Genomic DNA, 10,513 nt, shown 5'->3' on the forward strand with positions numbered 1-10,513 from the left:
CTAAGCCAAACTGCATTTGTGATCTCTTTCTCAACTCAATAAGTAGATGGCCAGCACTTCCACTTGCAGTATAAATCAGATCATAGTCCAGTTTAGTTTATTTCTGTTCTTTCACTGCTAGACAATGGAGAAAGAAATGAAAAATACTAAAATTGACATTCTTTATACTCTAGAGCTGAAACTCTTTCTCCTAACTGACATTCTTGAAGTAATAAAAGGAATAAAACCAGCTTCCAAAAATTATAATTTTTCTGTGCAAACAGTAACCTCTGATAAGGCAGTACAAATTTTGAGTCATTATAATGCTTGAGAAGCTAAGGAAATTAGAATAGCATGTCATGAATTGATAACCAAATTTACCCTTTTTCACTAACAAATAGATGGACCTGGTACAAACTCTGTTAATTATATAAATTTACATTATGCAGCTTAACTATTTATTTCAAGAACTCTTAAAAAAATTAGGGAATTAGTTTGAATAATTTATAAGCCGATGTCACATAAAAAGAAACAAAAGACGCAGCAGATTAAGAAAAAGGAATTAGGAAATGATTACCTATTCCATCGACAGTCGAATGATGTGAAGACTCACGTTTAGCATGCTTATTGGATGTTGCTTGTGCTGGTGTTGGATTAGTTGGAGGTTGAAATGAAGGAGTTGTCTATCCCGTAGCCTGAGATAAAAGAGTTGGTAGTGTTGTGGCCTGAAATGAAGCGGTTTTATGTCTTGTGGCTTGAAATGAAGGAGTTGGTAGTGATATCCCCTGAAATGAAGGAGTCGGCTGAATACAAGGAGCTGGTAGTGATGTTGCCTGACATGAAGGAGTTAGTTGTGTGGTAGCCTAAAATGAAGCGGTTTGCTGTCTTGTGGCTTGAAATGAAGGAGATGATAGTGATGTTGTCTGACATGAAGGAGTTGGATGTGATGTAGTCGGGAATGAAGGAGCCAATAGCGATGTCATATCTAGTGCCACATCAGTAAATTGTGAAGAAGGCACTGATTGAACTGACTTTTGTAAGTTCTGGAAATGTTTGGTCTTCGGCATATCTGCAATCAACAAAAAAATTAATAAGTAATAGAAAATAAAAAAAATAAAACAAAATACAAAATAAAGTACATATATATAGAAGAAAAAAATAAACAAACAAAGATACACGAAAATTGACATGCCTATTCAGACATATGCTCATCTATTGCAATTTGGATATTCTCATAAGCATCATCAAAAAATTGTTCAAGTTCTTGTTGCTGGTATGGTTGATTCTCATATATTTCATTTTCATCAACCTCTCCCATATCAATAAATCCCTCAGTTTTAGATGTACAACCACACTCCATTCTTTATCCGTTTCATCATCGACATAGTAAACCATATTTGCTTGTGATGCTTCAATGTAAGGATCATCATCCTCACGATCACCAATATGAATCAATCTAGAAAAGTTGACACAATTAAAATTCTAAGAATATCTTTTGAACCCTCTATCTCGAGTAGTGTCTGCCCACTAACATTTGAAGAGCACAACTATGAATTGATAATAATTAAGCTCAATAATATCTTCTAACTTCCCATAATATGGCAAGTCTTCTTGCCTTGCACTTCTATCAGCACTAGATACTACACAAGAGGTGTCAGAAGTAAGAAAAACTCCACTATTTTGAGTTTTTAATCCTTGATCTCTAGACAAAACTCAAAATTTGAATCCATTGATGTTATAAGCAGTGAACCTTCTAGCATATGGTGCTGGACCTCGTGCTAGGAACTTCAGATCAATAGAGATGGTGTCTTCAATTTCTGGGTTCATAATCTTATAATAACAAACTTATTTTAGTCAAGCATATTAAATCCAATGAGTAAAGCTATATGAAGCAAAAACTATTATACCATTCACTCACCCGTTTTGGAACCAATCAGGAAACTCTCTATTAACCCTCCTTTGTATATCTGATGCTGAAGGTCTTCGTCCTCTTGTGCTCTTTCTTATGTGATCGCTAAACTCACTTCAAATGAGCTAAATATATCAAATTTAATCATTTTAACTCTAAACTTTTGCCAATATTCATATCAATTTTATTTACTTACTCAATAAATGGCTTCACTGCTGCACAATTAAATAACACATATCGATGAGCTTGCGTCTTTACCAATAGAGTCAATGGGAATGTTGAGGAGCCTCCAAATGGTTTACCTTGTGGAGGGAAGATAGAGGATATTTCAGAAGCCTCATTAAGATTTGGTTCATCATTCACACGTCTAGGCCTATCCAGCCTTGACTCAATCTCATCAAAGTAACGAGAACAAAAAGTTAGAGCTTCTTCAACAATGTAACCTTCAGCTATGGAATCTTCTGATTGTGCCTTATTCCCTATGAGGGACTTAAAATAACCTAACAATCTATAACATAAAATGTAACAGGTTTAGAATAAGCACTTAACTTGAATTAATATTACAAATATAAAAATTCCGGTTAAGAAATATTTTACCTTTCAATAAAATACATCCACCTGTAATGTACAGGACCACCTTGTATTGATTCATCTTCCAGATGGACAGTTAAATGGACCATTACAGTAAAGAACGTTGGCGAGAATAATATCTCCAAGTGGCAAAGTGTGAGAACAATGCGATTTTGTAACTTTTCTAGATCCGCTAAACTCAAACTTTTAAGACAAAGTTCTCTGAAAAAGGAAGAAAGCTCTACTAAGACTGCAACAACCTCCTTTGGCAGCACATTGCGAATTGCTATTGGTAGCAATTGTTCCATAATAATGTGACAATCATGACTCTTTAATCCAAAGATTCTCCTTTGGTCCGGATCAATGCAACCAGACATATTACTCGAGTAACCATCCAACACTGAAATATTCTTTAAAGTTGTGAGGAAGGCCATTTTCTTTTCCTTTGGATTGGTAAAGACAGCAAGATGACACTCATCATTCTCATCAGGCCAAAGATCACGCCTTATACCCATATCTTGCAGATCTTTCCATGCCTTAATATTATCTTTTGACTTGTCTTTATCACTAAGCAATGAATATATAATATTGGCAAACACATTCTTTTCGATGTGCATGACGTCTAAATTATGGCGCAACGAGTTGAACTCCCAATATGGAAGATTAAAGAATATGCTTTTTTCCTCCATTGTTGCGCTGCACCTTGCCCAATATTTCTTTGTGTAGATATCTTTCTTCTTTCATTCAACTCAGCCGGTTTTCCAAATGTAACATCAATATCTTTCACTTGTTGCAAAATATCAGATCCGGATAACTTTCTTGGTAGGTTTCTTTCCTCTACATTTCCATCAAAGCGATGCTCATCAGTATAAATTTATGATTTCTTGCTAAAAATCTGCGATGACCAATAAAGCACCACTTTTTACTATGGCGAAGCCGGCAAGGTTCTGCATCAAAATTACAAGTGGGATATGCTAAACCAGTATGTGAGTTCCAACTAGATAAGATATCGAGTCTAGGAAAGTCACTAATTGTCCACATAAGATCATTTCACAATCTAAACATCTCTTTCTCTGATGAATCAAAAGTTTCGACACCTTTACTCCACAACTCATTCAACTCCTTAATAAGGAGTTATAGGTAAACATCTATGTTATTTCCCGCCGTACGTAGACCAGGAATGATCATTGAAAGAAAAAAATTAGGTTGTTTCATGCACAACCAAGGAGGAAGGTTATATGTAACTAAAATGACTGGCCAAATGCTATAATTAGTACTCCTCATGCCAAAAGGATTGAAGCCATCACTAGCTAGGCCTAACCGAACATTCCGAGGATCAAAAGCAAATTCAAGAAAGGTTGTATCAAACCTCTTCCATGCCTCGCCATCTCTAGGATGCCTCATGATTTCATCTTTGTTACTATCCTCAGCATGCCATCTCATATATTTTGCTATTTTAGAGCACATGAACAATATCTGCAACCTTGGTTTTAATGGAAAGTAACGCAAAATCTTTGCAGGCTTCTTGGTTTTCTTCTTGCCTGTAGCAGACACAAGATCTTCATTTCTGTTCTTGTTAGGCTTCCGCCTAAAAGTGTGACAACACTTACATGTTTCCTCATTAGCATCATTCCCCCAAAATAACATACAATTATTTGGACAAGCATCTATCTTGATATAATCAAGACAAAGCTTACTGATGGTTTTCTTAGCCTCATAGAAAGAATTAGGGATTCGTGCAAATGTAAATGCGTCCCTCAACAAATCTTGTATCATGGACATTCCCTAGTCACTTAGCACAGACAAACTCTTTATGTGATACAATTTTAATAAAAATTCTAGTTTTGAGTACTTGGACCCTTTATACAATTCTTGACTTCCATCTCTAAGCAACTCGAAAAAATCTTTGTCATTTGAAGCAGGCTCATCATTTAACCTTTCTTCACCACCTGCTACTTGTGACAGACCTACATCAACCCCATCGTGCCTTAGGCCCCCAAATGCTTCATTGATCAATAATTCTACAGGATTTTCAGGAGGTAATATATCTTGTATAACCTCAATATTTATAGAATTAGGCAGTACATTACTTTCACCATGAATACTCCAAGTGACATAATTTTGAGGGAATGATTTGCATACCAAATGATCAAACGCTACATCTCTAGTTTGCCACTTTGCGAATCCATATTTAGGACAAGGACATTTTATTTTATCTCCCACAACAGCATTAGCAAATGCAAAATCTAAAAACTGATTTAACCCAAACAAATACTCAGTGGTGTTCCTTGGCTTTGTAATCCAAGATTTATCCATAGGAAAGTGTATACGGTAAAATCAGGGGGATCTATTTCCCGCCATTAAAGTACATTTGGAAAGTCATGACAACATCTCGAGGCTGTGAGATCACGATCGAGCTTCCTCTCTTGAGGATCGTCCGTGAACCAGCAGAGATTCCGAGGATAAGGAAGTCGCCAGTGAATCGATGAAGGTTTCGAGGACGGGGAATTCCCGAGGCAGGCGGCTAGACTCAACAAACTCTAGTACCTTGCCTAGCCGTCCCATCCCCATATCTTTACATTTAATTCACTTTGCACCATACCGCATTCCCTCACCTATATAAGGGGAACCCATACCACTTTGTAAAGGGCTAATATTGCTCCATTTCTCCACAAGTGCAATAATATCTCTCTCTATCTCTCTCTCTCTCTCTCTCTCTCTCTTTTCTTTCTAACTTGCTTGTTCTCACTGGCCCGAGGCCACTTTAATATCTATCGTTCTCTTACTTATTCTTCACTATATTGCTCAATATCAGTCGTAAAAAGCCTTGTTTAATCGTATCCTTAATTGTTATCCCATTCCTGGCTACCCACGGTAGCTCGAGCTCGACTCGAATCTTGACCCCGAGGTCCCCATCGACCGGTTCTGCATCCGGGCAACAAGCCCCTTCGGTTTGATTACTGCTTTGTTTTAGCTTGCATTTCATTGTTAAACTTCACGTACTTAGCATCATCTACTCTAACAACTAGCTCGAGAATAGATCACGTATTTTTAGAATCCCATTTACAAATTTAATTGTTGTTACCATTTTCACGATAAACAGTTTGGCGCTCACCATGGGGATAAAAATAATAGTGATTATTTTCTTGCTGGTGTCATCACAAAAACGCACATTATCTTTCACACTTTTTCTTGCCCAAGATCCTTTGATTTCAGGTCGAAATGTCTGGCTCAATAAATAGACTCGAGAACGTCAACCTCGAAAACCACGGAGGGAACGGCGTGGCTATCCCATCCGCTGGAGCACCCCCACAGAATCCTGATATTGCGCCCGGACCGATCCTAGCGGATGCGGATTCGCAGGACTCGCAACAAGCCCACGAAACTTCCCACACCGACAGGAGCATACGACATGACGAACGACAAGAAGCTCATAGAACCCTGGCCCAGGAAGAATAGGGAGTTAGTCTTCATGTTATTTTTGAAATGTTGCAAGAACAACAGTTGGCCATTGCTCAGCTGCAAAGCCATCCGAAGACTCCCAGTACAACAGCACCAGAGACAGCTCCCCCTGTCGAGCAAGTACTCGAAAGGACATGTAACAATAGATCAACGGCCGACCCTGCCATAGTGAAGATGCTCGAGGAGCTCGCTAGAAGGATCGAATCAGGTGAGAAAATGATTGGGGACAACGATAAAAGGTTGAGACCTACAACTCTAGGGTTGATCAGATCCCGGGAGCACCCCCGATCCTAAAAGGTTTGGATTCGAAGAAGTTCATACAGAGGCCATTCCCCCGAGGAAGCAGCCACAAAAGCCTATTCCAAAAAAGTTCAGAATGTCGGAACTCCCAAAGTACGACAGTACTGCCGACCCCAACAAACACATTACATCTTATACCTGCGCAGTAAAAGGTAACGATATAAAGAACGACGAGATCAAGTCCGCATTGCTAAAAAAATTCGGAGAAATGCTTTCGAAGGGGGCCATGATGTGGTATCACAACTTGGCGCCCAACTCCATAGATTCATTCACCATGTTAGTGGACTCCTTCATAAGAGCGCATGCCGGTGCCATCAAGGTAGCAACAAGGCACTCCGACGTGGTCAAGATTAAGCAAAGGGAGAACGAGATGCTACGAGAGTTCATGCCTCGCTTCTAGATGGAACGGATGGAGCTACTGCCGGTCTCCAATGATTGGGCAGTGCAGGCCTTCACCCAAGGCCTGAACGAACGAAGTTCGGTGGCCGCGTGCAGCTGAAGCAAAACCTGATCGAATATCCGGCCGTGACCTGGTCGGACGTCCACAACCAGTATCAGTCAAAGATTAGGGCCGACGACGACCAGTTGGGAGCCCCTTCGGGCTCAGTGTACCCAAACAGACTCCCGATAAAAAAAATCAAAACCAAACAAACAAAGATATAAGCCGTACCTCGAAGATAGAAGGAACACCCCGAGGCACAACCTGCCTCGCAATGATCGGAGGGTAGATCGAGGACAAGACCCTCGAGGGTTTGTCAACAGAACCAGGTTCGATCGAAGCATAACGCCAACAAACGCGCCCCACTTATCGGGATACAACATCAGCATCGATGTGCCAGACATTGTGTTCGCCATTAGCAAGATCGGAGATGCTAGGTGGCCCAGACCGTTGCATTCAGATCCCTTCCACAGAAATTACAATTTGATTTGCGAGATTCATAACTCGCGTGGGCACCGAACCAAAGATTGCAGGCAGCTCTGAGAGAAAGTGGCCCGATTGCTTGACAACGGGCATCTTCAGGAACTTCTCAATAGCCGCGCTAGAAATCAATCGTGAGAAGGAGAGATGACAAAGGGAGACAAAGCAAACAAGCCTCAACACGTCATGCACACAATATTCTGACGATTGCCCCAAACACGTTCAAATAAAGGACCATTTAAAAACCGTCGAATAGGCGCCGGAACTCGAGAAGCGCCGTCGCCACCGAGGTATAAGTGCCCCTCCCTTTTCCCATCTTCTACTTCACACTTACCCTTGTGCAGGACAATAACCAAGACAGTGGACGATACCCCGACTCGAAGATTCCGATGCTTCAGAACGTCTGTTGCACTCTTTTCCATTGATCGGATTTTTTATCCTGAAATGGGTTTTCTACCGGTAGGGGTTTTTAATGAGGCAGTGCCAATGCACTTCCCGAGAAGGATCCAACAAGCCTACGAGACTTTCTCTACAACCGGCTCCCGCGCCAGAAAATGACGAACAAGTCCCCAACGGGAAATAATGCAACAGACCGAACGGTCCAAGGAGCTGCACCCGTGTGGGCCGAGCTTGCAACAACAAAACAGCATGTATTTACAACGTATATCTACTCCAAGCAACAAATAATATCTTTCGGCATCTCCTACTTCAGAAAGGGGAATTTTAACACGCTCGCGGCAAATGCCTCTCCGCCGAATGCGTGCCGAGATACTCGGAGACTTAGTATTAGCAATTCAACACCCGCATGATCCCAAGGTCGGAACTCCAGGATCATGAAGCCCCTACAAGGCAACTTCGAGCTCACGAGAAGCAGTCTTCAAGCTTAAACAAACTCAATGACTCAGAGACTACGGGCAGCCTCGGCGTAACCAGATCAATTCTACATTACACAAACTGTAAGAACTCAACAGGCATGAAAATCCCAAAGTTTAGGCTATATGTCGCATTTGTAAGAATTCTTAAATGGCATACCCTCGGTGTAGACGCCTAAACTATCACTCGGGATAAAAAATGGCTATGGCCAAACACATATAACTACGGTCAAAATGGCTGATACAGCCAAAATAACACGACTCGGGGACGCCCGACCATCACTAAAAAAAACATCACAGGCCACTACTTCGAATATACTTTAGAAAGAACCGGTTAAAATAGGATTCCCTCAACAGGCAAAAATGCAAATTGCAAGAGCGTCGATCTACTCGACCTACGAGCTATGAACCTTCCGAGGTGCTCAAAACATCACCGACAACGACTTGAAATCAAGGTTCTTCTAGAACCGATCACGGGTCAGGCAAAAATATCTCAAAAGACCTTAACAAGCGGAAAACAAAGCCTACAAAAAAGCCTATGGGCAAAAACAACGTAAGAGCCATTGTCACCAGCTAAGCAAGCCACCGGGACACATATTAAACGGTCTCTACGACCAAAGCGCGTAAGAGCCATTGTCGCCAGCTAAGCAAGCCTCCGTGCCACATATTAAAAGGTCTCTACGACCAAAGAGCGTAAGAGCCATTATTGCCATCTAAAAAATTGATAACTTGAGGATTAAAATGAGCCTGAATCGTAACCCGATCCAGAAACCCGATCCAAAATAGTTAACTATACAAGCCTCTAGGCCACATGTTGAAAGGTCTCAATGACCGAAACAACATAAGAGGCACTATCACCAGTCTGAAAACCAAAGGTACTTGAGGGTCAAATAAAGCTCAAGTCGCAACGCAACTCGGAGACTTGACCCGAAATAGCTAAACCGCAGTATACCTAAGGGCACGACATAAATGCCATCATCACCAACCCAAAAAAATGGAAAAATCGAGGGTATATTAAGCTCGAGTCGGATCCCGACTCGGAGACTAAACCCGAAGACGGTTAAAGCGTGCAAGCTTAAGGGCAAATTCGGGATCGAATTGACCCAAGTAAAACTCCAATGAGCAGAAATACAGAAGATACAAGTTTCGGGGTTCCCCCTCTTATTGCTACGTATTGACGATGAAGAGCAATCTCAGCCTGCGTCATATAATGAAAGCTATATATACGCAACAAAGAAGTCAGGGAATATTCGTTCCCCTTTTTCCCGGCAGCTATGGTCTGGCGGTCTCCTCCTCATCGTCCTCAGCATCGGACATGAGGAACTTGGCATCGAACTCCTCTCCTTTGGCTTGTTCGATCTCCCCCGAAAGATCAAAGCCTCTGGAGTAAATCTCCTCGAGGAATTCCCTCCGGGATCTGCACCTCTCGTACTCTCTACTATTGTTTGCACGATCGAGGGTCTTCTTCAGCTCAGCCTTAGCAGCAGCAACACTCCTTGAATGAGCCACCATTTTCTACCTTGCCCTGGTGTTATTCATTACAACCACGACCCGAACATTCACCACATCGGTTTTTGCCCTTGACAGCTCGGATGAGAGTCCCGCGATCATCTTTGCTCGAGTGGAATCATTCGCACGGGTGGCCTAAATTTGTGCCTCAAGAATGGATGCCACAGAGTGAGCCCTCTCTTTGGCCTCGGAATTGGTACTAACATGCACTTGCAGCTAAGTGAATTCACGTTTGGCTTTGCCAACCTCGCGCCGAAGTTGTTCCAGCTCATCCGCCTTATCCTTCAACTGAAACGGCAACACGTCAAAGATGGCAGGACAAAAAAGGGAACACAGGCCAACGCAAAATGCAGAATACCTGTTTCTCCAAGAGGACCTCCCGGGCACGGCTTCGGTCCACCTCACGCCGTAAAGAAACGAGCTCGCTTTCCTTCGCCGCACAAAGAAGTTTGAGGGATTTTTCCCTATCTCGAGTCTCCTGCAACGGGGCCTCGCAACGAAGCAGTTCGGCTTTGAGCTTATCAAAAGCCTGAGAAAGAAAGCCAGGTGAATAAAAAGAAAAGAAAGGAGTGTAGGGCCAGAACATTCTTACCATGACCGAAACTCACCATAAGGCCAAAACGCTGAGCCTCGTCGAAGCAACGTCCGATGGTGTACCAATCTCGGAAGCTTGCTAGTCGATCGAATCGCTTCCCCTTAATCGCTATGGAGAAGGTGCCTCACCATAAGCCTTCTCGTACCCCGGAGCACCTTTCCTTTTACCGACGCTCCTTGATCCCGGGGCCAGCAATCTCTTCTTTTCCCTTGGGGAACCCAGTCTTACCTCGAATGAAGTCCTGGTACCTGCTACAGATGAATCAACAAAAAGCCAGTCATCCCTAAAAACAAAGGGGGGGGGGGACGCCAGGCACCTACCATGATGCTTCGCCTCCCATCTCCCTTTTGAAAGATCTCGCCACCGGCACCTATCGTAAGTCAAGCAAGCTGCCAGCC

The sequence above is a fragment of the Nicotiana sylvestris genome, chromosome 10 (genome assembly GCF_000393655.2).
Source record: "Nicotiana sylvestris chromosome 10, ASM39365v2, whole genome shotgun sequence".
NCBI classification, from domain to species: Eukaryota; Viridiplantae; Streptophyta; class Magnoliopsida; order Solanales; family Solanaceae; genus Nicotiana; species Nicotiana sylvestris.